Source organism: Lagopus leucura, unplaced genomic scaffold, assembly GCF_019238085.1.
Source record: "Lagopus leucura isolate 7727_CA_CO unplaced genomic scaffold, USGS_WTPT01 Super-Scaffold_100004, whole genome shotgun sequence".
Lineage (NCBI taxonomy): Eukaryota > Metazoa > Chordata > Aves > Galliformes > Phasianidae > Lagopus > Lagopus leucura.
Genome location: NW_024962264.1, coordinates 20,232,444 through 20,259,292, shown reverse-complemented (window position 1 = coordinate 20,259,292; position 26,849 = coordinate 20,232,444). Strand labels below are relative to the sequence as shown.

The 26,849-nt window shown below is 40.8% G+C and overlaps 1 protein-coding gene across 3 annotated transcripts in view; it reads left to right on the top strand.

Moving 5' to 3' along the window:
• TENM3 (teneurin transmembrane protein 3) overlaps nucleotides 1–26,849 on the top strand; it is a 469,784-nt gene that overhangs the window by 228,559 nt on the left and 214,376 nt on the right. The window contains exon 2 of one of the 3 annotated variants that reach the window (XM_042870720.1): nucleotides 12,765–12,856. The exons of the other annotated variants lie outside the window; for them this stretch is intronic. The gene's annotated coding sequence lies outside the window, so the exon portion shown is untranslated. The remainder of the gene's footprint in view (nucleotides 1–12,764; nucleotides 12,857–26,849) is intronic. 3 annotated transcript variants of the gene reach the window in all.

Here is a 26,849-nt window from a genome sequence, read left to right as displayed (position 1 = left end):
TCACAAGTCTTCAGAGGATCTCTTATATCTAAGTAATTTACTTTCTGTCAAACATATAAAACAAATCTCAGTAATACTTGCCGCTAGGGGAGAGAAGAAACTTGGACGTGAAATCTCTTATCATGGCATGCCCTGTAGTTTCACTGTTCAGTCAGACAGATGTGAAAATCCTTGTTTTAACACTCATAACGATGGCTAGACCCGTTCTTGGTTAAATACAGAGAGTGTGCCGTGATCTTGGAGGGGAAAAAAGGGGTTCTGTCACAAGATTATCAGTAGAGACTTTTAGAATTGCATGAAATAAGCCAGAGTAAGATTAAAAATGGCAGAATTTCACATCTTTGTACACAGGTATTGGTGTCTAGTTTTAGCTTCCCTTAAAAGTAAATCAAGAACAATTGCCAGACAGCAAAATGTTGGGGAAGGTTCCAACTTTCTTATGTACTTCCTTAATTGTTGCTCTTCTCTCCAGTTACTCTGCCAGGCTTCAATTTGTGAGTTCTAGCTTATCCTTCCTCATTTATAGTTCTAGATCTCCCTGAGATGGTCTACAGTTATGCTGTTCTGTAACACAGTTTTTTGCTGTAAGGTTTCACATTTTAAACTTTCTTCATACTTATTAGATGATATAAATGTATCTGTATGGCGTTAGCTTTCATTATGCAGGTGGATCTGTTTTATTGATGTCTTTCTTGCTTCTGAGCTTATTCCTGTATTTTTACTTGTACAAGAACACATCTGTTTTTGCCTTAAAATGTATTTATTCTAAGTACACATTCATTAGTGTTTTTTAATCTTAATTCGGCTTGCACTACAGAGTAGAATTTGACACCCCAGTAAATCTTATTTAAGAGCATATTTTCTCTATTTTCCTATGAAGAAAGAGAGATAATATCTAAGGTCACACTTAAATGAAAAAAGACTGAAGTAGAATAGCACTTCAGCACCAAATTTCCCAAAGGTTGTATCTCACAAATAATTAAAACCTAGAAGAGGTCATTTGGGACTGTATCCTTATCTTCGTTCCAAACTGCTTGTCTTTTTACGTTTTCTCTGTATTAGGAAGATAGCTGTGTATAGATGTGTTTGGATAATAACTAGCTTTGGCAATGAAGTAAGATGTAGAGGCTCTCAGTGCTGGGAGGAGAGAAGTTAAATGCCTCCCCAGCTTGAAAATGGTGAGTGTACTTCAACAGTGACCTGTGCAAAATCTAATGTTTAATCACGGTCCTCCTTCTATCGCTTAGTGACAGCATCACCAAGCCAATTACAGCAACATCCAGACTGATCAGAAGCTCGGCAGAACAGAGACCAGAGCTATTCACTTATCCTAGAAGTCAGAGTGTCTCAAAATTGAGAGCTCTGACAACAACTGGATTGCTGCTGCTGTTGATTTGCTGCACAGTGGACAAAAGTAATTTTAGTTTCTGATGCTGTCAGTCTGGCATGATTCACATATATGGTTTTACTATATAAAAATGCAATCTGTCATATCCTACAGGGGGTTATGTAGGCAGTGATGCTTTTTTGCTTTGTTGTTAGAATAGAATGAGATCAAAAACTCCTAAGAAGTTGTTAACTATGGGAGGACAGACTTTGGAAAGCCATTCCATCGTGCACAGTGCCAGACTCTCATATTGAAAAGTTTTGGCTGAAATACTGGGACATATAGATAATATGGTCGCAGAAAACTTGCCAAGGAAATTGGAGTCTGAAATGCAGAAAACTCTGGTCCAAGACCAGGCCTCAGACATGCTGCATTCATTACAAGCAGCTGTGCGCATAAGGAAAATTTCTTTATGCCACACAACCCAAGCCACTGCAGGCTGTCACTCTCATTTTCATACCAAATAGCTGGCATTTTAAGAAAATGGAAAGCATGTAGCTAAAACAGGAGTTGAAATGACTGACAGAGGATAATTTGAGGGAATTTTGATGGTTACTAAGTGCATACTGTGTAACTATGCTGTAATGCACTTACATTCGGGTTATTTCTTTATGTATTAAAACTCACTAAGAAAAGAAAGATTTTGTGTTGATAATGGTTGGATGTTTACTGTAAATCACAGGTGCATACCTTAAAAGGTTTCTTAAAGAACCAAAAAGGGGAAATAATGAATAAGACACTATTATTGTTTTGAGCATTATGATTTTAAATTATTAACGTTTCCTTTTAAGATAAATTCAAATATGCCTCCATTAGAGGGAGTTACACCTTCATCACTAAGTGCTTTAGGTTTTCAGAACACAGTTTGGTATGATACCTTTTCTCTTGGATGTTTCTGTGTCCTTTCAGAGTACTCTGAAACAGCTCATACACATCTTTTTCCACTACACTGAGGATGCATTTTTAAGCTAATTAATCATGCAAGCATGCAAAAAATTGCTCAAAGAAGAGGGCCCAACTTTACCTTTTTCTGAGTACTTAAGGACAATATTATTTTAATAGTAAAAATATCTCTTTTAATTGAAGGATTTGTTGGAATAAAATATAGGTGGCAAGATGTAGAAAACCTGGAGGAAAATTCTCTCAAGCAGTTTTTTCTTTGCCCGTCTTTTTCTTTTTTTCTCTTTGAAACTTCTGCCTCAGAGTAGTTCAGAACATCAGTCAGTGTCTGCTTTGTTTACTTTCGGAGAGCTTTAAACAGCAGCATGACCCTCAAAGGGGATGCTAGCATGAGCATGATCAAAAAGGCTAGAAAACTGATAGACTTTAACTACTGAGTTCTTGTGCCAAGATTTAAATTATGATAGTTTAGGTATGGTATTGAAATCACAGTTATATGACTAAGCACCCTCTTAGCTATGATTCTGCATGCCTTTCTTCTCTTGAGAGAGCCGGGAATCACAACCAGATGAATTCTCTGCGGAGTAAGTCTGGTGCAATTTTGCCCTGCAGTCACAGCAGGAGCTGCTGTGCCATGCTATAGCCCTGGGAGTGCTTCCCTCGTCATGTGTGATCCAGCTGCAGGAAGCACTGCCTCTTGGGAAACTTCAGAAGAACTTGTGGGAGGCCACAAGTTAAAAAGAGATCTCAGACCACTATTATTTTGGATTTTTGTATACCACATTTCAGGCCTTGCCTCAGAATGAATGAGAAGTGTCGATACTTTGGTCTCTGAGGAGGAGCTCTACTAGAGATTTGTTAAAGTTGTCCCAAAGGTAGGTGAGTGTGATGAGCGTGGACTGCTGGAGGTGGAGAGAGGGAACGACTGGAAGTATTGAAGAGGGAAGGGGAGAGGAAGAGAGCTGGTGGCAGTGGTTTCTGAAGTCCATTTTTCATCAGTCCCAGTCTTTGCTTAGCTGAACGACTGAGTTATAATGTGTAGATGATCCCTATTGTAGAGAACAGCATTGGGGATACTGGACAATGGACACAGATGAGAGAATAACTTGTTTTGCAGGTATGGATTGAGCACATTAACTGTGGAATAGAGATGTTTCTTGTAATAAAATTCTTTTTTTTTTTTTTTTTTTTTTTTTTTTTTGCATGTATTTTCCATGCAATTTTAAGAACAAGCTGTTTCCATACTCCACAAGTATCTTGAACCCAATTCAGCAATGCACTGAGCAAATGCACTGAGTTGAATCTTTTAGCTATGAAGAAACACAAGCATCACCAGCAAATGATAAGGAGGGAACAGTAATCTCTATTTATATAATAGTTATTTTATATTATCTATATTCCGTAAGTTTATGGAAACTTCCAGGGGCTCAGGTGATGCTTACTACAGTGCAAAGAATAGCCAAAGGAAGTTGCAAGCACATGGAGAAATGTTTCAGGAAACTGCAGTAGGAAGCAGAGTAAATTCTGATGTGCTGTTAATGCTGTGTCTTTATCATTATCAGTGATTATGTACCAGTACACCTTCTTACCAATACAGAAAACAACTTCCGTGAATTTAGTTATCTCTACGGCATTTGCAGTACAAGTAGCATTTTTATTGAATGCTTTTCTTGTCTTTGAATGCCTCTCCTGCAGGGTTGGCTCTGACCATGGTAGACCTTTGGCCTCAGAATCGATTCAATTACACTGACGTTTTCTGTTCTGAATGTGGCTCCATTCTTCCATCTAGGTTTTCATTTAGGTTTTCATTTTGCATGTTTTGTTCTTGAAGTGAAAGTACATGGTGGGTGGGAAGAAGTGGGGGGGAAAACAATTTTTCATTTACTTTTGCTAATTCAAGTCTAAAAATCTTTGCTAATTGGCAGTCTAAAATCTTACATTGTGCCACTGGCTTTTCTCTGTGTTCTCAGTGTAAACGTGCTATATTTAGTGTCTTTATTTGCCTTGAGAAATACTTTTTATGCTCAATATTCAACCACTTGCTTACATTTTAAGGGTTCTTGTATGAGAGAATTCAGCCAGTGTTTGAGCTCCTTCTCTTGGCAGATAATTCCAGAGCTCACAAATCTGGCAGTGCTTGTGGGAAGGACTTTACTGAAATGCATTGTTAGTGAAATCATTTAGATGATGGAATTAGGAAATGACTGTGATGAACCTGATTGCTGTGAAAAAAGCTAACGAACAACAGAGCTGAATGCTGCGATTTCTGAAGCTATTTTACACAGGTAGATTTGTGGCAGCCTGACATCTGTACAATGGAGTGCTGAGTAAATAAATGGAGTACTGGGATGTGGCAGTAGGAGGAAGGACTTGAGGGACAATTACATATAATAAAGTCTATGTAATATACTGTGTTCTGAGAATGTTTGGTGATTAGCCTTGCTTGAAGCAAGTTGAGCTTAAGTGGTGGCTGTAAGACTTGCAGGAGTGTTCTGGCCCTATGTGTGAGCATGAGGTTCACAGGCTCAACAACAACAAGTACCTCAAACACTACTAAATCATGGATAAAAAGAAGGAAGAAAGATTTTCTTCTTATTCCTCTCTTTTAAGTAAATGGTGACCTTAAATTATTCATAGCATCTATACCCTGTTTCTGATTTGTCACATCTGCTAGTAACTGAGTAAAACTTTTACTAGCAGTGGGGCATGTTGGCAAATATTAATACTGTTGAGTTAAATGTAGAAAATGATCACCTGTTCTCAAGAAGAATTAATATCCAATAAATCACTGCAAGGTGTGCCATAAATGCAATTCTAGATACACTGCAGCACTCAGTCATGTGCCTAACAGCCCACCTATCACCAGGCATTCATCATCTGGCTGAAAGCATACCGCAGGAGGAAAGTTTGTTCATGTAAGCAGGCCTGTGTACACATAAAGGGTATAGAAAACCTATTCTTATGGTTTATGAAAACCTTTATTTTTTTTCTTTTTCTGAAAAGGCAATAAGGTTCCTACTTACCTACTTAGCAGCTTGCAATACTTTTTTTTTAATGTACCCAAGCTAATGTTTTGGAAAGCATTTATTTTAAATGTATAGTTTTTATAACCATTTCATAAATATACCACTTGCAGGATTGTGGCTCAGACCAGGTGTCAGAGGAGTGTGAAATAATTTTTATGCCATCTTTCCAAAGCAATAAATGTCATATGAGCATACACAAGTGCAGATATAGTACTTTTAGATGAACATTCTCAAACTGTATGCTAGAAATCTGTTTGACAGACTTACCCAAAGGATGACACTTTTTTTCTGATCTTGCCAAAGGAGCAACTGTGTAAAGAGAAAATTTGCCCTGCTGTTTGTTTGTTTTTTCCCAAAGAGTTATGATGTAACAGGGGAGAAGAAGTTATAATTAGGAGAAAAGGCTTTTTTTTTTTTTTTTTTTTTTTTTTTTTTTAAATTAAGGGGAAAAAGGACATTTCTGACCGAAATGATAGTGAATTTTCTGTTTCCTACCCTACACAAAAAAGGCAGAATAGAAAATGAAGGACAGCAGCAACTGAACCCACAATCCCAGCTACATAGTTTCAGTCATGATCACATAGAGCTTATTCCAAGTGATACATGAACTGTTTTTTCTGGGAATCACAAGGACATCAATTCTGTGTGTGCGTGTGTGCTTCTTTTAAAAATATCTGTATAAAGATGTCATTTTGGAGGAGTACCTTGAACATTTTTTTTAATGAGATGATCAGAAAACAAGTTAAACCATTCTAGAGGTATGAGATGCCAGCCTCGTTATTAACAAGAATAATGCGTTTTTTTCTTTGTTCTCTTGCACTGATAAGACTGCTCTGTTGGTGGTCTTTACTGATTCTAAGGGATTTACAATAGGGTAGGTTTTTTCACAAAAGCGAATTCTTTGTCAGACCTCTCTACAAAACTATTTTACACTGAATAGATTGTTTCTAACAGCCTACACCTACCTTGTTTGTTATGAAACATCCTGTCTTCTCACATCTTTATGTACAAAATGACTTTCTTTCTTTCAGATTGCTTTTTTTTTTTTTTTTTTTTTTTTTTTTGTGACTTTCATTTGAAACAAATGTTCCTCCCCTTTCTATTTTGCTTTCTGGCAGAAGTGTAAATGTTTAATTAAAAATAAAAATAAAAAATCCAGTAATGCAAAAGGATTTAGATCTGTGGACCCAAGTATTAAACGTAAATCAAAACTTGGTGAGTTGAAAGCTACTTATTATGAAGATTAAACACTCTGTTTCCAGCTTGGAGCATTGGCTGTGCAAGCAACTGCTTCTTTGCCTTCTTTTCCAGATGAAAGCTATTGAGTAGCAGCTGCTGATGGATGTGTCTGAGAGAAAAATGGAAGCAATATGAAAAATTGAGGAGGAAAGGTGTTGCAACTGTGTGTGGTTTAGAAGCTGTAATGGTTTTCTCTTTAGGGTTCTGGAGTGTGATGATGCGCTGAAGTGCATCCCACAAGATAAAAAAAGAATCCATACTTACAGCAAGTTGATCTTGAAGAGAGGTTTAAGAGTTGGATTATATTTGGATTTTTCTTACTGCCGTGAAGGGTTTCAACTTTTTCCTAAAATGCTCTTGTCTTTTCTTTAAGATGTGGGTAAAATGACCTGAAAACATCAAAGCATTATATTTTAATGCTTCGTCTTGCAACTGTTCTTAGTGCAGCAGCTTTCCTGAAGCAAATAGGATTAGCTAGTTGTCTTTTCTTTTTTTTTCCCCCATGGTAGCTATGTCTTTCAAAGAGCTCATTGATACATCATCTAATCCCACAGAACTTTTGTGAGTGTCTCCTCCTCATCGTCACTCAGTTGTACTACAAGAACAGCATCCACACATTCTGTTTTCCAAAAACTGTGTCTATCATTCAAAGCGTGTGTGCCCTTTTTCTCTGTAATCTGTGGAGAGGCTGCTACCATCTGCATTCAAACACAGAAACATACTGGTGGAAAATGTAACAGAAGTCTTCTAAGTACTCTGAAAAGCATGGTCAGTATTTTTGTTTTCAATAATTTAGATTTTTGAGACCAAGATATTCAGTTTGGATAATAATTGTCCATTTGTGTTTTTCCATGCTTTTCTTTGTGACAGGACTTAGTGCAGAGTGACGTTAAGCAGGACACTGCACTGTTAGATAGTAAAAAATCTATGTCATATTTTTTACCTGGACAGATAATGCACTGAGCTTGAAATTTTTCAAAGAGCAGAAGAGCATTATTTACTTCAACACATTCATCTGCAGCACTCAAAAATCACAGCACTGACATACACTGAGTGGTTCTGTGTTGCTTCTTAGGAAGAAAAGTCACAGGTTGCCCACTTACGTTCAAGAAAAGTATCTTGATTCAACCATTTTGTGAAAGTACTGTATTTTTGCTGTAACTCTTGCTTTGTATTCACTTACTTGCAATTTCTACTTGCATTTTCAGTGCAATGCAAATCTGAAACTGCAAAATCCTTAATACGTTCCTGGAAGAGGTTATAAAAAAAAAGAATTTATCTTTGTGAGGAAAAAAAAGTTTATTGTTTTCAGATGTGAACGCTGAATCTGTGACATCATCGTTGTCTTAGTCTGTTCTCATTTAAACTGTTGTTATTGCATGAAAAATACAAGTTCTTATCATCTTCATGGCTCATCTTACTTGTGAAGGGAAAAAAATGTAGTCCGTTTAGTGAACAATTGAAGTGCTTAAGAATTGCAGGATGTTTTACGTGTAAATATATTTGTGCACGTTTCTCATAGTAACACGTGCTGTGAATCCTGCTGATATCAGATAGTATTCTTAAGCTTTATTTCTAGAAAAGAATTTCCCTTTTTAAAAATAAATGCATTTCCAACAGGAACTGGAAAGCTAAATTACACATATTTTATTTTATTATGTCTGTACTGTAAAACAGACATGGGAATGTATCTTGCTGTTACGTATGACACCTTATCTGACAAGAATCTTCCTCGTAGGCAGTGTGTAAATTCCATAACTTAATACCCTGAGTTTTTTTAAGGCTGTAGGAAAAACTGGCTCAGAAGTGATGTAGTGATACCGTGCCATTTCAGCGTCTAGAGCTGCCGTTCATACTTGTTTGTTCCGCACATGCAGAGAGCAGTATTTCTGCAAAGTACGTGCAGCATTTCAGTACAAGTAGCTGGAGCACTAATTAACTATTTATGATAGGATGTCTTCACAGAGTACTTAGGCTGCTACTGTTTAAATAGGCGAATTATTATTTGGCTAAAAAGGTGCTTGTTCCCTTTTAATGAAAGTCACCGGCCAGCATTAACGTTGATAAATAGCTGAAATTGTTATCTTGATGATTAGGAGAAAGGTTCAGCAATTAGGACAGGAAGACTGGAGTCAGGCTTTCCCTCTCCCATGACTCCACTTTTGCAGTATTGACAAGTCAGCTCTGTTCCCACATCCATTTGCCACATTGAAATGGGCGTAAGAGTTTCCTACTTCTGCATGCAAGCACAGAAGATGAGATACTAGAGAGGACTGAATCCTTACGTATGGGGCACAGAGCACAGCTGCTTGTGTCAGGGTTTCTGCAGTTCAATGGCGGCACAGCATCACCACTGTGCAAAATGCAAAGATAAAAATCAGTCATGGTGACCAAGCTGTTAGCACCCTCCCTTCACAGCTAAGTGCAACCCAACCAATTTTAAGGCTGAAACAAAGCCCTCTCTCTAAAACTAACCATGTTCACAGTTCCTCTTTGTTTTCATCTATTCTGGAAAAATATGAACTGTGTGACATGCTATGAAGGCCATAAAATTTGAGCTCTTCTGGATCAGGGAAGAGGAATCAGTTCCAACAGCTTTGCATTCCCACCAAGAACATCCTGTTAGCAGTTCTTCTCTCTTTTATACCAGCAAGGCCCCAGCTCAGTTGTTTTCACTGATCTAAATTGTGGAAATACGAGAAAAAGAGAAAAGGAATTCCTTCACATATGTCAAGGCCAGCTGTGCTGTACCTTTCAGTCCTGCATAAAATAAAAAAAAAAAAGGTAACCTTTCAGATGACCCTGACCCTGCTGGTGACCTGACGAAGCCACTGTAACTTCAGCAGGAAGAAAGTCTCTGTTGCCCTCAAAATGCAGCTTTCAGGAAGGAGAGTGAAAGCGGCTGCAGTGGTGATGAATGTACCTGTAGATAGCTGCATGGATTAACATTGCTCTAATTTATTCAACATTAAGAAAAAGGCCTGTAATGAGTTATTAATAGAGAAAGACTAAAAATGGGTTCAAATTCAGTGGCTAATGCTCTGCATAATTTACTGGAAGAATCTTTCTGACCGAAATACTTCCAAAAAGAAAAAGCCATTTCCTTCTTTTCCTGTGAATGAAACGTATCTGCTCTTCCTTCCCACCTACCACAGTTTGTTCTTCTTACTGCTTGGGTATGAGCAACATCAGCATAAAGTGTGGTATCTGCTCTGGATTTTGCTTCATCCACATCTGTCTCCTCCACATAGATATTTTCCTAAGCAAACATCTGGTTTTCTGATGCCTTTAGTATTGCACTTAATAGATCCTTGAAATTATCTGTGCTGCCATTAACGAAATGGTGGAATCATAGCACGAGAGGCACCTTTGCTTCCTGCAAGAGTCAGGGACAGACTTCCAGAGGGTGTGTGCAGGTGCCTGTATCTTCTGAGCAATGCTGACTTCAGGAGAGCTATGGAACTCTCCAAGCATTCAGTCCCCCTTCCTCTTTTCTTTAAGACCCATAAGGCTATGTACCTGAAGTAATTAATCTACTTAATATACTTTGTAATGGCAGAAAGTGCTTATCTGTAGGTATTCCATGCAAGCAGTTAGGAAAATAGTATTTTTGTGTTCCAGTACCCAGCTGAACCTCTTTGAAGAGACAGTGTGTGCGTTACTGCAGCCTTGCTAGAGACTTGTTTTGTTCATGATTTCATCTCGTACCTCTCTCCTTGGCCAGTGTTTCAGCTCTCACAGATGTGAGAATCTGTCCAGAATGTGAACTGCCAAGAGCTTCCAATTTTCAGCGCAAACCCCTTAAGTCTAGCGAAGCGTAAGCCAATGGTGGTGATTGTGTTACAGTTTTTCCTTTGTGCTAAGTCAGAGGGCACTTAATCTGTTGCATAGCTATCTGAAGAGCCTCATTTCAAGAGTTGGTGTTACTGCTGATGTGCATTTTTTTTAGTATTTTTCTCCATTATCAGTCAAGACTGCCATCATCAGGACTTGGCTTCTGGGCTCATTTTCCCCCATTTCACAGAATTCTGCTATTTCAGTCTGTCTAGTCTGTGTTTCTCTTGGAAGTTTCAAACAAGCACGTGGAACTTCTAATTGTGCAAGCTTTTTTGAATATTATTAAGTTCTTTATGAATAATACATCTAAAAATATGTGCTTTCCTTGCAGCGTAACATTGTTGAAACATAAATCTGGAATGGTATTGTTTTCCCTGGAAGTACTGTGTAGTCATTAACAATATCTTGACCAGATCTTTGGCAAAACGTGGCTTCCAAGTAGCGGCTGCGGCCACTTGTGTGGTGCCAGCAGCAGATCTTGTGCTGGGATGAGGAGCACGAGGGCGAGTCAAAGCTTGATAAGAGTTTCTGTGGGAATTTCCACATACTGCCGTGCTTTCTAAGCCAACTCTGAAAGACATTCTTTGTGCAGTGATGTTAAGAATAACATAGGGAATATCACTCCTGCAAGCGTCTTGAAGGAGTTGTGGGTTCCACACTGGATGTAATAAATCTCCTTTTTCCTGGTTGTTTTGCTGAAGATAGGGGCACTACCTTCAGCTTGACAGCCAGCTGAAAACAAGGTATGTATTTTGAACGAGTGTGTTTGTATCTGCATCTTTTGTAGCCATCTGGATCTCTAGCAGTTTTGCAATTAGCAGTGGGTATGAAAACGCTGTGTTTTGTGTCTCTGAGGTGACAGCTTTATCTGGCTGCAGTGGCATACAGGGTAGCACAGCCAGTTCAGCAGCTGGCCAGTTAGGGTGGCTAGGAGCATGGTGAGGTAAAGTGCTGCCACGGGCTGCTTGTTATGTGCACACTCTGGTAGGGGTGAACCAAGCCGAAGAGTTGGTGGATGGATGGAAGGAGAGGCTGTGTTGGTGTCAGAGCACAGGTGATGGTGGTTGGGCACAGGTGGTGGCTGGGCAGGCCCCAGCAGGGCTGTGCCCGCGCCTGTGTGGGTTCAGGAGTGCACTGAGGGCTCTCCCAGTCCCGCTTGTGGAAACGCAGCTGGTGGGAGTTGGGTGCGTCGGTCTTCTGTGCACACGGACTTCATTTTCTCTCTGCCAGCGTCTCTCACTTCGCTGATAATTCATGCAGGAAGAAGCGCTACGGATAACTTGATGCTGTGGCAGATCGCCGGTATATGACACACGGTGAGCGGTGCGGACTGACGGACACGCGTGGGGCGGCTGCGGGCGGTCTCCCCGCGTTCGGCCGGTGCCCGTGCCGAGCCGGCGGCCCCGAAAGGGTTACGCGGTGCCAGGCCCGGCCCCCGCCGCTCGCCGGGGAGTAAACACGGCCGCCTCAGCCTATCGCGGCGGCCGGCGGCGCGGGGCCGGGGGCGAGCGAGGCTCCGCCGGGCGCGCTCCACACAGCGGGGCCGGGCGGCGGCGCGGAGCAGCGCGGAGGTGGGCGCGGGGCTGCGCGCGGGGCGGGAGCGGCTGCTCGGGCTCCTCCTCGCGCCGCGGCTGCCGGCAGCCCTGCGGAAGCCGCCGGGGCCGTCCCGCGGGGTGCGGTGCTGCCGAGCCGGGAGGAATCTCTCCCCGCTCGCGTCGCAGCTGGAGGAGCCCGAGCACTGTGTGCCGCGTCCGGGCTGTGGGAGGATCGCCTCTGGGAGCCGGGGATGTAAGAAACGAGAAGTTCTAGTGTTGATGTTTTTTGGGGTTTGTTTGTTGGTTGTTTTTTTTTTTTGTTTTTTTTTTGTTTTTTTTTTTTTTGCCTAATTCGCATCCGAGGTGTTGCGTCTCGTTGTTGCAGCTCTCTCGCCTAACTCCGTTACGCTTATCCAATAAGAAAAGTATAAAGCACTGCAAATATTGTGCAACGGAGGGGCTGCGTACCTGGGTGAGTGGGAGGGGATGGGGGTTGGGGGTCGCTAGTTCAAAAGTCTAGAAAGAAAACCGCAACTTCGCAAGCCGAGCAAAGAACGCGGATAAATCCCCCGGAGCGAATCGGCCCAGATGCGTTTATAGGGCGGCGCTGCCCGGAGCCGCCTCCTTCCGCAGCCGCGTGCGGCCGCGTCCGCGGGCAGCCTGGGCGCGCGGGGCTCGCCGTGACCGCGGCCGGCGAGGTGCCTGGAGGTAGTGCGGCAACTGAGGGTTTGAGCCTTTCTCGCTCCGGCTGAAATACTTGGGGTAATTGAAAGCAGATTCACGTCTGGAGTTGCACGAGCCAAGGTTTTTCGTTTTTAAAATAAACCTTTTGTTCCCCAGCTTTAAATGTCTGAGGGAGCCGTCTGGAGACCCCGGGTTGTTAATTGCTAGAGTAGACTTGAAGGAAGGAGTGGGGAAAAAGCCTGAGCGAGGTATGTCGGCGGTTGAGTTTATTTACCGTTCCGCTCTCCGCGTTGCGGTGCATGGATCCCGCTGCAGCTGTGTGCATGCACGTGTGGCTGGGTTGGAGCTTCCCGTCTCTGCAGTGCGTGTGCTTCCTTGGCGTGGTGTAGGCTTGTGGCTTACATTCACCTGGCTCATTTTACCTGCTGTCGTTTTAACAGCCGTTTGAGCAACAAAAATTCTAAGTTTTGAAGGTTTGAAGGAATAACGACGTACGTTCAGCAAACAATTTGGCGCTTTGTGCTGGCAGCTCCTCTTTGTTAACTTTGCTGCTGTTTTCTGGCCGTTACCGGGAGAAGCTTGGGAAGCCCGAGGTGAGTGCTGGGCACAGCCAGAGCTGCTCGAGCTGTGCCCGGCTGTGGGGGTGGAGAGCGACGGAGGCAGAAGGGAACGGCCTCCCCTTTGCCCGGGGCTCCTTAGGCTCCGGGGGTGCATTCGCTATGACGTGCGGAAAAGTTACCGGAGGTGGCATGAGTCCCCTATCCATTAGTGCTTTAATTGCCAAATAAATATGAGGAGCTGACTTCCTGTTGTTAAATATAGGCTGTCATTAAGATAAGAACGTGTACATTTGCATAATTGCACCAAATAGGCCACGTTTATTTCCTTGAACGTCTTGGTGTGCCTGTAACCTCCTTAGGTAACTCTTCTGTGTTTTTTTTCGGAAGGTAAAACTTTCTGTGTATCCTCAGTATGTTGGGAGGGAAGTATTTGGGTAAAATATGGGGAAGGCTGTGCAAACCAGGGCAGAAAAGCAGTCTTCCCTTTCCTGTCCATCATGTTGGGACTCAGAGCTGTGGGCCACATCCCAGTTACTTGTGAGGTGTTTCGCAGCTCTTTGATTAATCGCTCTGCCCCTACTTGGAGAAAGGCCTGAGAGATATCATACTGCAGTGTTCTATTTCACGGAGGGATAGGAAAGGCTCTGTTACAGTTTAGAAGGCAACAACAACGTAACCTTCACAAAAACATCCCACCTTTGGACTTCTTTGGCTGTGGTCGCAGGTGATTTCCAGCCTTTGGAGTAGAGCTGAGGACACGTGATGGAACATGTTCCATGCAGTTTAATATATATATTTTTTTTCCTTTGAAGGAAACGAGCTCAAGTGGCAGCTGTCTAAAAATGACTTTGATAATTAGTGTTATGTAAAAGGTGACATGTCATGCATCAGGTGTGTGTTCGCTTTCAAGGTCCGCAGTGAAAATGTGCTCAGTATCTGTCAGCGGTTGATGTAAACTGCCACAAGTTAAAGAATTTGTCTTGAGCTGTGTTCTTGCATTTCTGATGTGCTTGTGCAAAGATTTAACGTGACTTACCGCATTACTGAAATGATCTGATAAGTAGTTATGAGATGGGGCTTTATAGCTTTGTTTTCTGCATCCCAGTTCGCTTTATGGGCTAAACAAGGGAATATTAATGGTTGTGGTAGGTATGGTTTTACAACATATGCACATCAGTAGTGATACCAGGAAATAATATTGTGCTTTATTTTTTCACAAGTGAGAGGAAAAAGTTAGTTTTCTTACAGGCTTCACTGTGTGTGAGTTCTACAGGCTTTCTCAAGAGGCAATTATGTGTGTTGAAGAACAGCAAGTTTCTGTGTATTCAGTGAGTGTTACGGACTCAGTACCATGAGCAGCTGACCTCAGGAGTGATTGCAAGGTGTATACATCCATTAGGTGTAAATGGTTGAAAGTTTTTATACTGCAGAAGAAATCACGATGAAATAGTGTAGCAGTGTTAATATAATGCTGCTTTAGCTTTCCAGGTTAAATAATGCGAGTCTTTTAAATGCTAGGAACAAACGGAAAAAATGGTATTTCTGTTCCTTCGGAAAGCTGCATGTATGTACAGTGTAGTAGACATTCTGAATGAATGGAAAACAACTGCTCGCCTTCTTTGCCTAATATTGAAAGAGTTGGGAGTGCAATCTTACAGGAAAGCCTCAGTGTGGATGACAGTGAGCTGTGTAGTCTTTTGGGGCTGGCTGGCAAATTGTTGTGGAAATGAGAGTAACTGCTCAGTGTAAGTTGCTGTAAAAATAAGTAGCATTACAGAACAAGTCCTTTAAATCTAGTAAACCAGTGGAGTTACCTTATCTGGAGACAATATCCCACCCTAGTGTGGGGTGTATAGAGGAAGCAGAATGGAAAGCTACAATTTTGAGCTGCAGTTTGGGTTTACTTATGACTTGTTATATGCAGCAGTGGAGATTTTGTTCAGCAACGCTATAAAAATTGCTGCAAACTTCAGGTATTTGTAGTGGTCACCAGTGATGATAGAAGCACTGATTTCTGTATTGGGTATCAGTAGGTAAATTTGCGGTATGTTCTAGTATGTTCAGAACTTGTGAATTGAGTCTGAGTGGAGGAATGTTTTGGTAAAAGGTTTAACCAAGTAGCTGAATTACTTGAAATATAGGCAAATTCTGCCTACAACTCAAAGTAACGTGGCCTTAAAAAACAGCAAGGACAGATATTGTTGCTATTTGTCCAATATCCGTGTTGTGGCAGAACTCTGTGTAAGTACACTTAACAAGTTTTCCGTGTGCTTTATTTCCCGTGGCACAAGATAGCAGTGTTTGCAGTAGCAGTAGGCTCACAGCTCTAGTATCATGTCGATAGGAGCTGTGTGTTTTTATCTCTGATACAATGTGCTGTTCTGCCTCTTTCAGGCTCTTGCAGAGAATTCAGACCTTTGCAGCAGAATTTCTAAGGTGCTCAGAAGAAAAACAGGTTTAGAAGGAAAAGAAAAAAAGGCTAATCCAAAATCAGAGCTGTTGCGTGCAACTGCAACTACAAAAAGCAGATCCAACTGCTTTGCTTGGCTTTTCGTTCCTTTTATCGTGTTTCAGTGGTTACGAATCCAAGGGCTACTGATGTGAGTTGTTTTTGTTTTTCTTTTCTTGCTACAAAGAAGAATTAGTGTCCTGGAGAATGCCTTGGTGTGCCAGAATGTATATGAGTGCAAATTGAAGAAAGTAATGGCAGTTATGGATCAGCAGTGTTTGGTCTTTCTTCCTGGCTGTGTCGATCATGAGAAGACATTACCTTCAGCTTCCCAACTGTCACAACTGCCAGCCTAATTTTTAGGCTACTTTAATTTGCATCTCTGGTATGGCTGCCAGCCACACACAAAGGAGAAGAATAGAAATATTTTTATTAGAGCAGGTCTTTGTTTAATAGCATAGACCTACTTCTTCATAAAACGGGCTGTTATGGCACTGGTGTATGAAGTGCAGTTGGTTCCAAACATGCAGAAATTTCTGAGTTGTTAATTCTTGCAGAAGGATTTTTCTCTTAGTCAGAAACCGCGCTTAAAAAAAAGACTGTTGTCCGGGGAGTTATTAAAAGTAGTCTGGAAAGCCTTTTTATGCTCTTTCTTTTAAATAAAACGGGATTGCCTTATGTAACAAAGTTAAGTTCGTTAACCTTTTATAATTATTTAACCATTATTTCATTTTACCCCCTGCTCAAACGTTATACATTAATGCAATAGACACCTGACTGTGCTCTTAAAAGTTTATTTGTCTTTCAATTCCTATGATAGTAGGGGGCAGTATATCTCCTTAATTATCTTTGTTCAGGGAAATGTTGAAAGGCCAGGGTAGTTAAACAAGGCCGTTTGGATTTGCAATAAGGTGGAAGTCAGATGCAAGGAAAGTGGTTAAATGCATTATCATCTTATTGAGCACATCATCAGTAAAGTGACCTTGATGGAGGTGGAAAAAGCCATTTGGCAATTTTATGACAGCCACCTCTCTGCTGCCGTTATCCCTGCCAGAGAGTACTTCAAATAGCGTTATCACCATCTCCTCTTGTCGCTTTGAAATCTGATTTTTTCTTAATTACAGAGAATGACTTAGAGGCTCATGGAAAATGGGAATGGGCTTTTCTAACAGTGGCGAATTTTTATACTTTGGAACTTATCCTTCAGCTTGGATGATACAGAAATGTCTCTAAATATTGAAGTGACCTGAATGTCAATTATTATCTGCCAATACATCTGCCTTTAAGAATCTCTTTGTGATGATTGTAGTTTTCTATTCATACAAGGTTTTATTCTGCTGCTTTATAAACTTGTTCTAAGTTAATAGGAGGACAGACAGGCCAACTTTCAGCCTAAGCAGCAGGGACTCTATTTGTTTTAACATTTGTGTATTTATGTTTTTACAAAGATACTGAAACCATGGGAGGTGTGTGGCTAAGCTGGAAACAAATAGTTTAGAGATGCGTAACTAGCGCTTAAATTCCAATGTCACTTGTCAATTCTGATGCCTTAAAAACTTACAAAAGTAGAATTTCAGCTCTTGGACATCAATGTATGTATTTAATCAGAGTTCTCTCAGCTGTCGATCTTTCTCTTCCTCCTTTTTAATTTTTAACTCTTTTCTTACTCAAAAGTGCAATCTTTATTTGTTCCAAATCAGTGTAGTTTTGCACCAAACAAAAAATATAATTTTCTGTCTCTGATTGTGAAGAGGCCTCAGAACTAGGTGGGAATTCTTACAGTGCTCCCTGTACAGATATTGCCATAATTATGAAGGGAACTTTAAAACAAATATACAAAATGGGAGTGTAGACTGTATCAGGAAAGCTGGATCTAAACTCGAGCAACTTAAGATATAGGTTAATTGCCTGAAGCTCATAGCAGAGCATTAAAAATGGCTGGAGGCTAGAGGGAATGATTTATAAGAATAGATTAAAAGAAAGGAAAAAGTTTGTGTGTGTGTATATACATTCAAATATATATATAGCTTAGTTGCATGACGTCCATGCTCTGATGGAAGGACTATCTGCAAGAACGTTCAAGGCAGTTTGGGCTGAGGTGGTCAATTCCTCAGCACGTAGGAGCTTCCCAAGAAGAACACAGGGTTCTTCTGTCATCACCTCTTTCCAGAGATGTTAAAAACTTGCTGCTGCGTCTCGCCCTGACTTTTTTAAACTAACAAAAAAGTACATTATGTCTGAGCATGCAGTACTTCTCTAAGACCTTTAGCTTCGTATCCAACCACAAGGTTTTTAAAGTTGTTAGCTGCAAGCAGCGCATTGGCGGGGTCTTCAGGCCACATGCTCATTGTGAAATTTCTATCCCTTTGATTTCCTCAGGTTTTGTGCAAACGTGTGCTAATGTAATGGGGAGCTGGACTGAGCTGGAAGTACCCAGTGCTCTCTCCTTCTTTCTTTATTGGTACGGAGTATTTTTCTTAGCACTGTGTTCCAGTTGCTCATTCTCAGAAGAGCGATTTTGGAAGCGGAACATCCAGATGGAGAGAGAATCTCAGTTTTCACACACGCCTTATTCCTCACAGACGTGCCCTTTTCATCTAGCTGCCTAAATGATGGAAGTGCCCCTTCCCACTTGCAGTATAAAAAGTTTTATTTTCTTTCTAATTATTCTTGCTTTCCTCTTAGCACTCTCCTGGTACTTATCACTCACGTTCTGCCTATGTGTGTGTTTCTCTCTACCCATCTGGAGGACAAATCTTTTGAAGGCACACACAGTTTGAAAGTGTAGTTCTGCCTTCTCTCTCTGTCAACTTCTTCTCTCTGTCAAACTTCCCTTCTCATCAGATAGTTCCAAGAAGGATGCCACAGGTACATCTATCCATTTCTTGTAATGATACTGAGCCCTAAGGTCTCTCCTATCAACAAAGAGGCCAGCAGTGAGCTGATGGAGCCAGGGTTGAAGAGGCTCTTGTTCTTTGACAAGTGCACCGAAAATCACTGCCAAATATTGAGTCTTATTCAGAGCCTAGAAGTACATAGAGAAATTTTCTTTTTCCCCCTCTTCTTCTGCATTTGCGCACCTGTTGACCACGTTGGTTTATGGAGCCTGGCAATATTTTGTTTCCGGAATAATTTCTTTTTAACAGCTTTCCTTTCTCCAAATCATATAGTATGGTTCATGATGTGAAATAAACGTCTTCAGAGCATCTCAAGTAATCTTTTTGTGTAAACTCTGCTACTTTTTACTTTGTGTGAAATCCCTGTGAAATCCCACTCTTCCCCCTGAAGTCAAACTGACTTTTCAGACAGTTGGTTACTCCCTGTGTGTAAAACCTTCTCTGCAGCTGATTTTTCTATTGGTGCCACTTGAATAGTATTTCAAGTTATTCCTCAGCAGCTCTGCCAGCTTTTCACAGAAGAGATCAGTATATTATTTATCAATTCTCTTTTCTCGTTCCTGCCCTCCAGCTTTTACGTTACCCCCTCAACCTAGCTCCTCTTACCTAATCCTAATTTACTGCTGATCAGACCCATGGCAGCAGAATCAATTACATGACGTGTAGAAAGAATGAAAATAAAAACCTACATCAGACAAACTTATGTTTTTGCCTTTGAGGTAATTGGTTTTGCTCACAGTGATCTTAGTGAAACTAGGTAGAGTCATGCTGTTTTATCTTGCTTGTGTATCATCTGCCTTCTGGACAAAGGGCAGGAATATCTGCCTTTGTTTCAAATGTACCCCATAAAGCAGTTAAGAAATTGGGTCCGATGGAATGTTTTTTTCTCTCTGCAGCATAGAGGAGAGCTTAGGCTCTCTTTTTTTTTTATGCACAGTTGTATATGTGGGTGGAATTTCCATGCACGTTCCTGTGCTAAATATAATCATTATTATATGGTATGTTGCACAGGGCCTTTGCTACAAAGTAAGGAATAATACTGTGGGTCCTGTTTTAGCAGACTGAATGTTACCACAGTTGCCTGGAAGTAGGTTGACTGGATATAATCCATATAGAAATTATGAACTTTATTAACATAATTTCTAGATTGATTTGTGTTAGTCTGAAATAACTTATGAACGCTTGTATGCAAGTTTGCGTTTTAGTCAACGGAAAGAGTCCCCTAAGCTCAGCTGGTGGTTGTTCAGCTTGTGCTTAAGGCTGTAACACAGTGACTCTTGCTGCTAGATCCTGTTAAAAAGAGTCATAGGGTTCAGCAGGTAAAGGCCCTGGGTGCTGATAAATCTAGAAGCCTGGCCAAGTGGCAGTACTTGAAAAGCTTAGCTCTGCTGTTCTACTGAAGTCTGTGTGCAAGAATATGCTGCTGTGCTCCTGGTTCGCAGCTGGAGCCCCAGAGATGTGGTGGAAGAGGGCTATGAAAAGAGAGAGAGACCAGACAGGTCTCACATAGGAAGTAAAATTAGACTGTGGACTGTGCCATCTGCCTCTCTTTTTCTGTGTCTACAGTAACAAGACAAGTCTGAGCTCAGTTTTTTCACTCAGTGATGATGCATCACTGATATGCACGTGCTCATGCTCTTCCTTTGAAGGCATGGGGACCTCGTTCATGTGACCTGTTGGGGAAGTCTCTGGTCCATACACTTGCCTGAGTTGTGTATGTACTATCCAGGAGAGCACTGTTTGTCAGAGAGCATGATTAACACAGGAAAATCAGTCAATTAATGGTTATTAATCAATGACTGTGTGCCAGTGCCCGTGCTCAAGCTGGTGCTGAACTGGTCCTGCTGAGCAGGTACAGAAAGGGTACAGCAAAGGGCAATGCAGAGACACACCAGGCTGCTTTAAACAAGTTTGTTTGACAGAAGCCATTAACACTTTCCAGCATAACAGGTCAAACTTAAATGTAATTTCACATCACCAACCCAGATAGTTTTGGATTAATTTTTGTACTGTTTCTCTCTCTGGAGGTTTTTGCCTGGACTGTCAGAGAGGGAGCCCTTTTCAGGGTGGTCCTGAGCTGGAGCAGGTGTCCTGCTTTACCTACAGGATACCATTTATCTCAAGTTCACTAACATTTAATGCCACAGATTGAGCCAAATTGTGCCACTGATGCCAAATCTTTGTCATGTAGTCCTTTATTTAGGATCATGAGATTTATCTATAAAGAAAAAAATGTATGAGGCTGTGAGCTGCCAACTCCTCTTCAGTATTCAGCTCATTTGGCCACCTTTGTATGTAACTACATTGCATGTACAATTTCTGCAAGATTTGTTGCAATTACATCAGTGAAATCAGCTTTAAAAGGTTCAGCTCTGTCTTGATTTTATGTATTTATTTAGTTTTTGAAATATGTAGGTCACTCCAAAAGTAATGCCTCCCACTCAATTCCATGGTAACTAAAAATATGGTAGGTCATGTTAGCGATCACATTTTGCTTCTTCAGATGACTGAACTGCAGCCGAAAGTGTTTTGATGTGTTTTCTGCTGCATGTAGATCTGTGCGTTACATTTATTAGTTGATAGAATCAAGTTCTTCCCCTGCACATGCACTGTCCTGAAAGTAATAAACCTTTGTACCGTGATATTCCTAACTGTAAATTGCTGCATTTGGATTTTAAGTTGGCTGGAAAATGTGTAAATGCTCCCTTTTAGCTACCCATCTGAAAACCATAAAGAAGTGCATGCAATTCCTATGTCAATTAAACCTCACATTAAATACACTGATTCAGTATCTCTCTGTGACAGACAAGTGACCTAGCTAGCTTTTTGTTTTGAATGGTGCTATCTTATCTTATAAAAGCTGCCGTCACTGTGTTTTTAAAGAAAATGATGCACATGGAAGCCAAGCGATTGGGGAAATAAAAAAAAAAAAAAAAAATGTGCCCCAGTGCCTCTCTTCCATTTCACTGTTGCTTCAGACCTTGGTTATATTTCTTCAGACAACTTCTGTCTTTGCCAGAAAGGCAGCTCTTGTTAATTCTTCCCTATTTCAGCAAGATTAAGGCAATGGAGAGAAAGTATTGGTAGACTTTGCATAGCCAAATTGGTAAAAAGCAGTTTCTCGTCACTGTGGCCAACTTTTAAGATATGTCATGCTTTGAGGTGACACGAAGTCCTTTCTTCTTTCAAATTAATATTTTCTTGACAAAACTCTCACTGACTCAGAGAAAGGGTTGGAGTATTGGTCTGAGCAGCTGGGAAAACCTATCGCTACCAAAAATAGCAATAATAATGTATGCTTTTCCCTGAAGTATCTGTGCCGGAGTTAGTAAAGCCAATGCAAGGGAACCTGATAATCTCATCAGAGGGACCCTAAGCTTTAATCTGTACTAAAATAGAAAATTTTAGGTTTCCTACTGATGTTATGCAGTTCATGGAATCGGTGTGTAAATGCACATCTGTGATACAAGCAAACCGATATCAAATCAATGCGTATGCAAGATGTATATGCATTAGTTGCATATTTTGGGTTTTCTGAAATACTACTGTCTTTCCTGTAGCTTCAGGCACTCATACTTAAAATCTCTATGATTGTGTGCTGTCCTGTCTGACAGAAAACCTGTAAGTAACCTAGATTTAGTCTTGCAGGAAAAGAGTCTTCACGTCATCCAGACTACACTTGTCACAAAGCTCACCAGAATGCTCTCTCTTTCAAATATGGGAAGTCACGAATGTTATTAGACTATATACTACATGTATATATATATGTATTAGTGCTGGAGGAATGTGTAATTAGACTTCAGCTGTTGTAGTACACGAGTATTATGATAAAAGCTTCCCTATAGAATCTGAACTTAGAAACATGTTGGAGATCACTGATAGGGTGTGAAATAGAAACTTGTAGAGTTTCCAGGTCCTATTGCAAAACAGAGGTCAGTGTCTCCTGGTATTAGTGGTTGGATCTGGTGGTCTTGAAGGTTTTTTCTAACCTAGAAGTTTCTGTGATTACTCCAAGAGGGTGTGAGCTATTCAGTTAAAAACGTTTATCCCAGCTGCGTGCATGACTCTGCAAAGGCACCTCCCAGTGCTCCCAGCTTCACGTTTCGGTACAAAACTACCCAAAAGGGCACTAGGCAAGCACAGCAATGGGATGGTTTAGGTTGGAAACTACCAGTGCAGTCTGCTACACCAAGGTAATTACTGTAACTATTATAAATTGAAATACTGTTAACATTTATTAAAATAGTTTAGTCTCTTAAACTTATCGACCTGGAAAAAAAATCTGTTTTTTTTTTAATGTTTTTTGGTGAACTGTTAGGTCAGGGTTTAAACTGTTGATTGAGCACCTGGTGAAGGGCTGTGGCTGGGCCAGGGAGCACAGGCAAATCGTTTGCACCTGTGCTCCACAGGTGACCAGAGGGGGGTGGAACCAGAGTGGAGGGCCCCCCTGGGCTCATATAACGGTCAGCCGCTGAAGGGTGAGTATCTCTGGGACCTGGGCTGCTTTCTGAGAAGGAGTGTCGTGTGGCCAGAGATTTTCTTCGCTATCTGGGTGAGTTTGGGTCTTCTTTCTGTATATGATTGTTGGTCTACTTGCAAATATCTGACTTGGTATTGCTTGGAATGTATCAGAAGCCATTTTGCCTCTTTGTGAGCAGAACACACCTTTTCAGGAGAAATGCAAGCTGACTAGAAAACCAAGCTTCAGCTAGGTGTGAATTTTAACTGTAAAGTTGTGAATGCTTAAAAACAGGGTTCAAAGTGGAAATGAGGGCTCTAGCATAGGAATGCCAGAAGTTGTTGTAGTAACTTAATATGTAAAATGTAGTAAAATCAGAAATAATCACCTTTGTGTTTTGCTGCTACAGAAAGCTGAAGCATATTACTTCAGTAGGCAAATTCCATTCAACTTCACATCTACTGCACTAGCAGGTCTTCACATGCCTGCAAAAATGACTTATATTTTAAAGTAGTGATATATGTCAAACAATCAGCTTTTTATTTGTTGTTGTTTGAATATCTTTTTTACAAATGTGTCTGGAGTTTTATGGAACTCAAGTCGTGTTTTAGGTTTAGTGAGTCTAATTCCTCGCTTCTGATTGCATGTCAGTGTGTGCTTTTTCCCGTGTCAGTAACTTTTAAAATCACAGTGAAGTTATGTGTTTGTTTGTTTTCTAAATTGCAGTGATTATAATAGCATGTTTCATGCAGATGCTCAAGCAGCATCTGAGGATTGATATCCTTTTTATTTTGTGAAAGGTCTGAGAAAAAGGGGAAAAACAATTTACTAAAACATTCCTTGCCGTTGTTCTGAGACATCTTCTTTTGTCTTTTGTACTTCATAATTGATCACAAACACTGCAGTGTGTTTTTTTCCTGTCTTGAAATGCTCCATTTCAGAAGGGCTTGGAGGACTCTTTTGCAGAACTGGGGAAATAGGAATATTGTGAACTCCTTCGTTTACGTAACAGAAAAAGATGCTTCAATTTATTTTCTTTGTACCACGTGAATAATACCATGAATGCTGTTAGGCAGTTGTCTGTAAGCTAATTTTATTGGGTTAGAAATGTGTCTGTATTTCAAATCGCAAATAGATACGTTACGACAGGAAATGCAGAAGAAACTGTATTTGTTGTCATACCTAAAAGAATATCCAACAGTTTAACCCCAGGAGATGTTGAAATCCAAATACAATGGAATATGCCTGATCCTGGTGAGACATGTTCCTCCTGGATTTTGGAGTAAAATTTACACGTAGTCTGAGTGATAATTTTATTAATTCATTGTAACTGACCTTAAAACCTTGTATCTGACATGTTAAGATTTTTTAAAATCACATTTGTAGCTGATAAAATAATCATTGATAACATGAGTAGAAAACAGGCTACAAAATCACATTCATTAGTAATGAATGTAACTTAATAGCATAGCTCTCCAAGGACCAGAAAAATGTTTTCTAAAATAGATTTTGTTTAACACCTAAATTCCTTCATGGAAGCTTAGGAAATACTGACTAGACAGAAATTCAGACTAGCCAACTGAAATTTGTCTACTATTTTCAGTAGACTGTTAATTTTTTTTTTTTTTTTTTTTTTTTAATGCTGCAGAGCTATCAGAGGAATTGCAAATAGTGGATTCTTACATATAGCATGAAACAGTCTTATAGTTGTTGAGGCATCCGTGCTTAACAGCATCCGTACTTTATTCCCTAGAATTTTTAGGAAAACTAGTCTACTGTCATGAGTGCTTATCTGCTTCTTGTTCTTTTTTTTTTTTTTTTTTTCATTGCTAATAATTTCTTAATGGTGAGTATTTATTTAAGTATGTCAAAGATTTCAGGCTAATATTTTCCTGGGGATATTGTAGGGTCATTTTAAACCAACAGAATAACTTAATTGGCTAAGTGAAGAAAGCACTGAAAGTGGCCAGACGCAAAAGGCATTGTCAAATAAAGTCAAGGATTATCCAACCCTCCTCAAATGCTCTAAGTCTGCAGGCACCTGTTTCAAGCACCCCTACGTAGAGAAACTGAGCTTTTAGCATGTCACTGCTTCTCCACACACGCACTCAGATTTATATCCAGCCCTGAAAGCCTTATCTCCTCTATGCTGCAGTTCCAGTTACATTTTGTCCCTAAAGCCTTCCAGTGAAGAGAGGGGGGGGGGGGGGGGGGGAAGTAAAAAAAAACCTGTAAGTTAAATTGTTGTTTCATTGTAATGGACTTGGTGGCCTGAGGTGGGATAGAGGGTCCGTAGCATGTGGAGAAGGAGGATGGAGGTTGATGTTTATGTCACTGTGCTGTAATGAGGGAGCGATGTCTGGATTTACAGGCTTTTCAGGGGGTGACCCGTGGATGCTGTGCTACTGCTTTGTGTGGTTAGAAGAGCTGAGAGAGACACTGATTGCAAGTTCCTGTTTCAGATGTATCTGTTGTAGGTATAACTTTTTTCTGTTATGAAGCCTTTCTCTGGCTGGATCTGTCTGTTTAGTTTATTTAAATCATGGTTAAAAGAAAGAAAAACCAACAACAAAAAAAAAAATAGTTGGAACAAGGTGCTGTTTTAGAGTTTGTATAATTATTTGTAACACAGTGAGCTGGCCTGTATTCATTTCAGAAATCTGCTAAAAATGATTAAAACAAGAAAAAAATAGCAACGCATCCTCAAGTTAAAACTTCTTCAATGCGTGCGATTAGCGTTTAGTATCTCAGCGTGCTATGTGTTCATTAATTTAATACGAAAATACCATCTGTATAAAAAAGATCGAAAAAATAACTGCTGTGTTCTCCTCACATCGAGTAGAGTAGCTGCCAGATCGCATTCAGTGAGAAGAGTAAATGCCTCTCTACTCCCACGTTTGGTGCTTGGGTGCATTTCCTGACATTTTCTCCCCACTTGTGCAGGACTGGATACCAAGTGGGCAGTTTTGCTTTGCAAGACAGCTGGTTGTGTTTGTCTGAGCTGAGCATCTCTTGCTAATTGTACTTGGGTAACTGTGTGGAGCAGGAGGGCAGTGCCATGAGGCAGCAGATGGCAGTGAGGCCATGTGCCCCACATCTTTCCAGCCAGCAGCTCACCTGGAGCAGGCTGCCTGTTTCTTCCCATCTGTCCTGCTCTGAAAGCTTTACAACTTTTTTCTCCTTTCTCCTTCATCTCTTCCCTGATTTCTACCTGTTGTGTTTTTTACCAGCTTTTGTATGTTATTTTAATCATTTGGTCAGTAATGGATTTTCTTTGTTCCTTTCCTCAGGTTGCTGTTCCTTTTCAGCAGCTCTATATCACCTCCCTGCAGCCTGCAATGTTTCTGGTTCATGCTTATCTATGTCTCCTTGCTCTAATTCAGGCTGGTGGCTTGACAGCTAGGTGGGTTTTGGAAGCAGTTTGTGCTGGTTTAAGGGGGACAGCTGGAGAAGGGCCTAGGGGGCACCTCTGGAGTGGCAGAGAGGGGAGAAGCAACATCTCCTTTCTCCCTTCCACCAGCCTCCTCTCCATCCCAGCTTTCTGTCCTAGCAGTTTATCATCTTTTTGTTTTCTTTTGTTCATTCTAAACAAAAGCTAGAGATTGTGGTAAAGGTCCTTCCCTTTTCAGGAAACAGCATTTCAAGCTGGCTTTCAGTTCAGTGCCTTGCAAGCAAGTGTACCACCTTACAGGACTGCAGCTTTCCATTCCTATCCTGTTTTGGGTAAAGTAAGTGCCACCAGGCGGAGTGGGGGGAGCTGTGCTTAGGCTGGCTTGTGAAGAGTTGTACATAGTGGCTTCAGTGAGAGCACAGCTGGTTGTGGGATTAACTTTAAAGAAGTTCTTTGCTACTTCATCTGCAGCAGCCACTGATTCA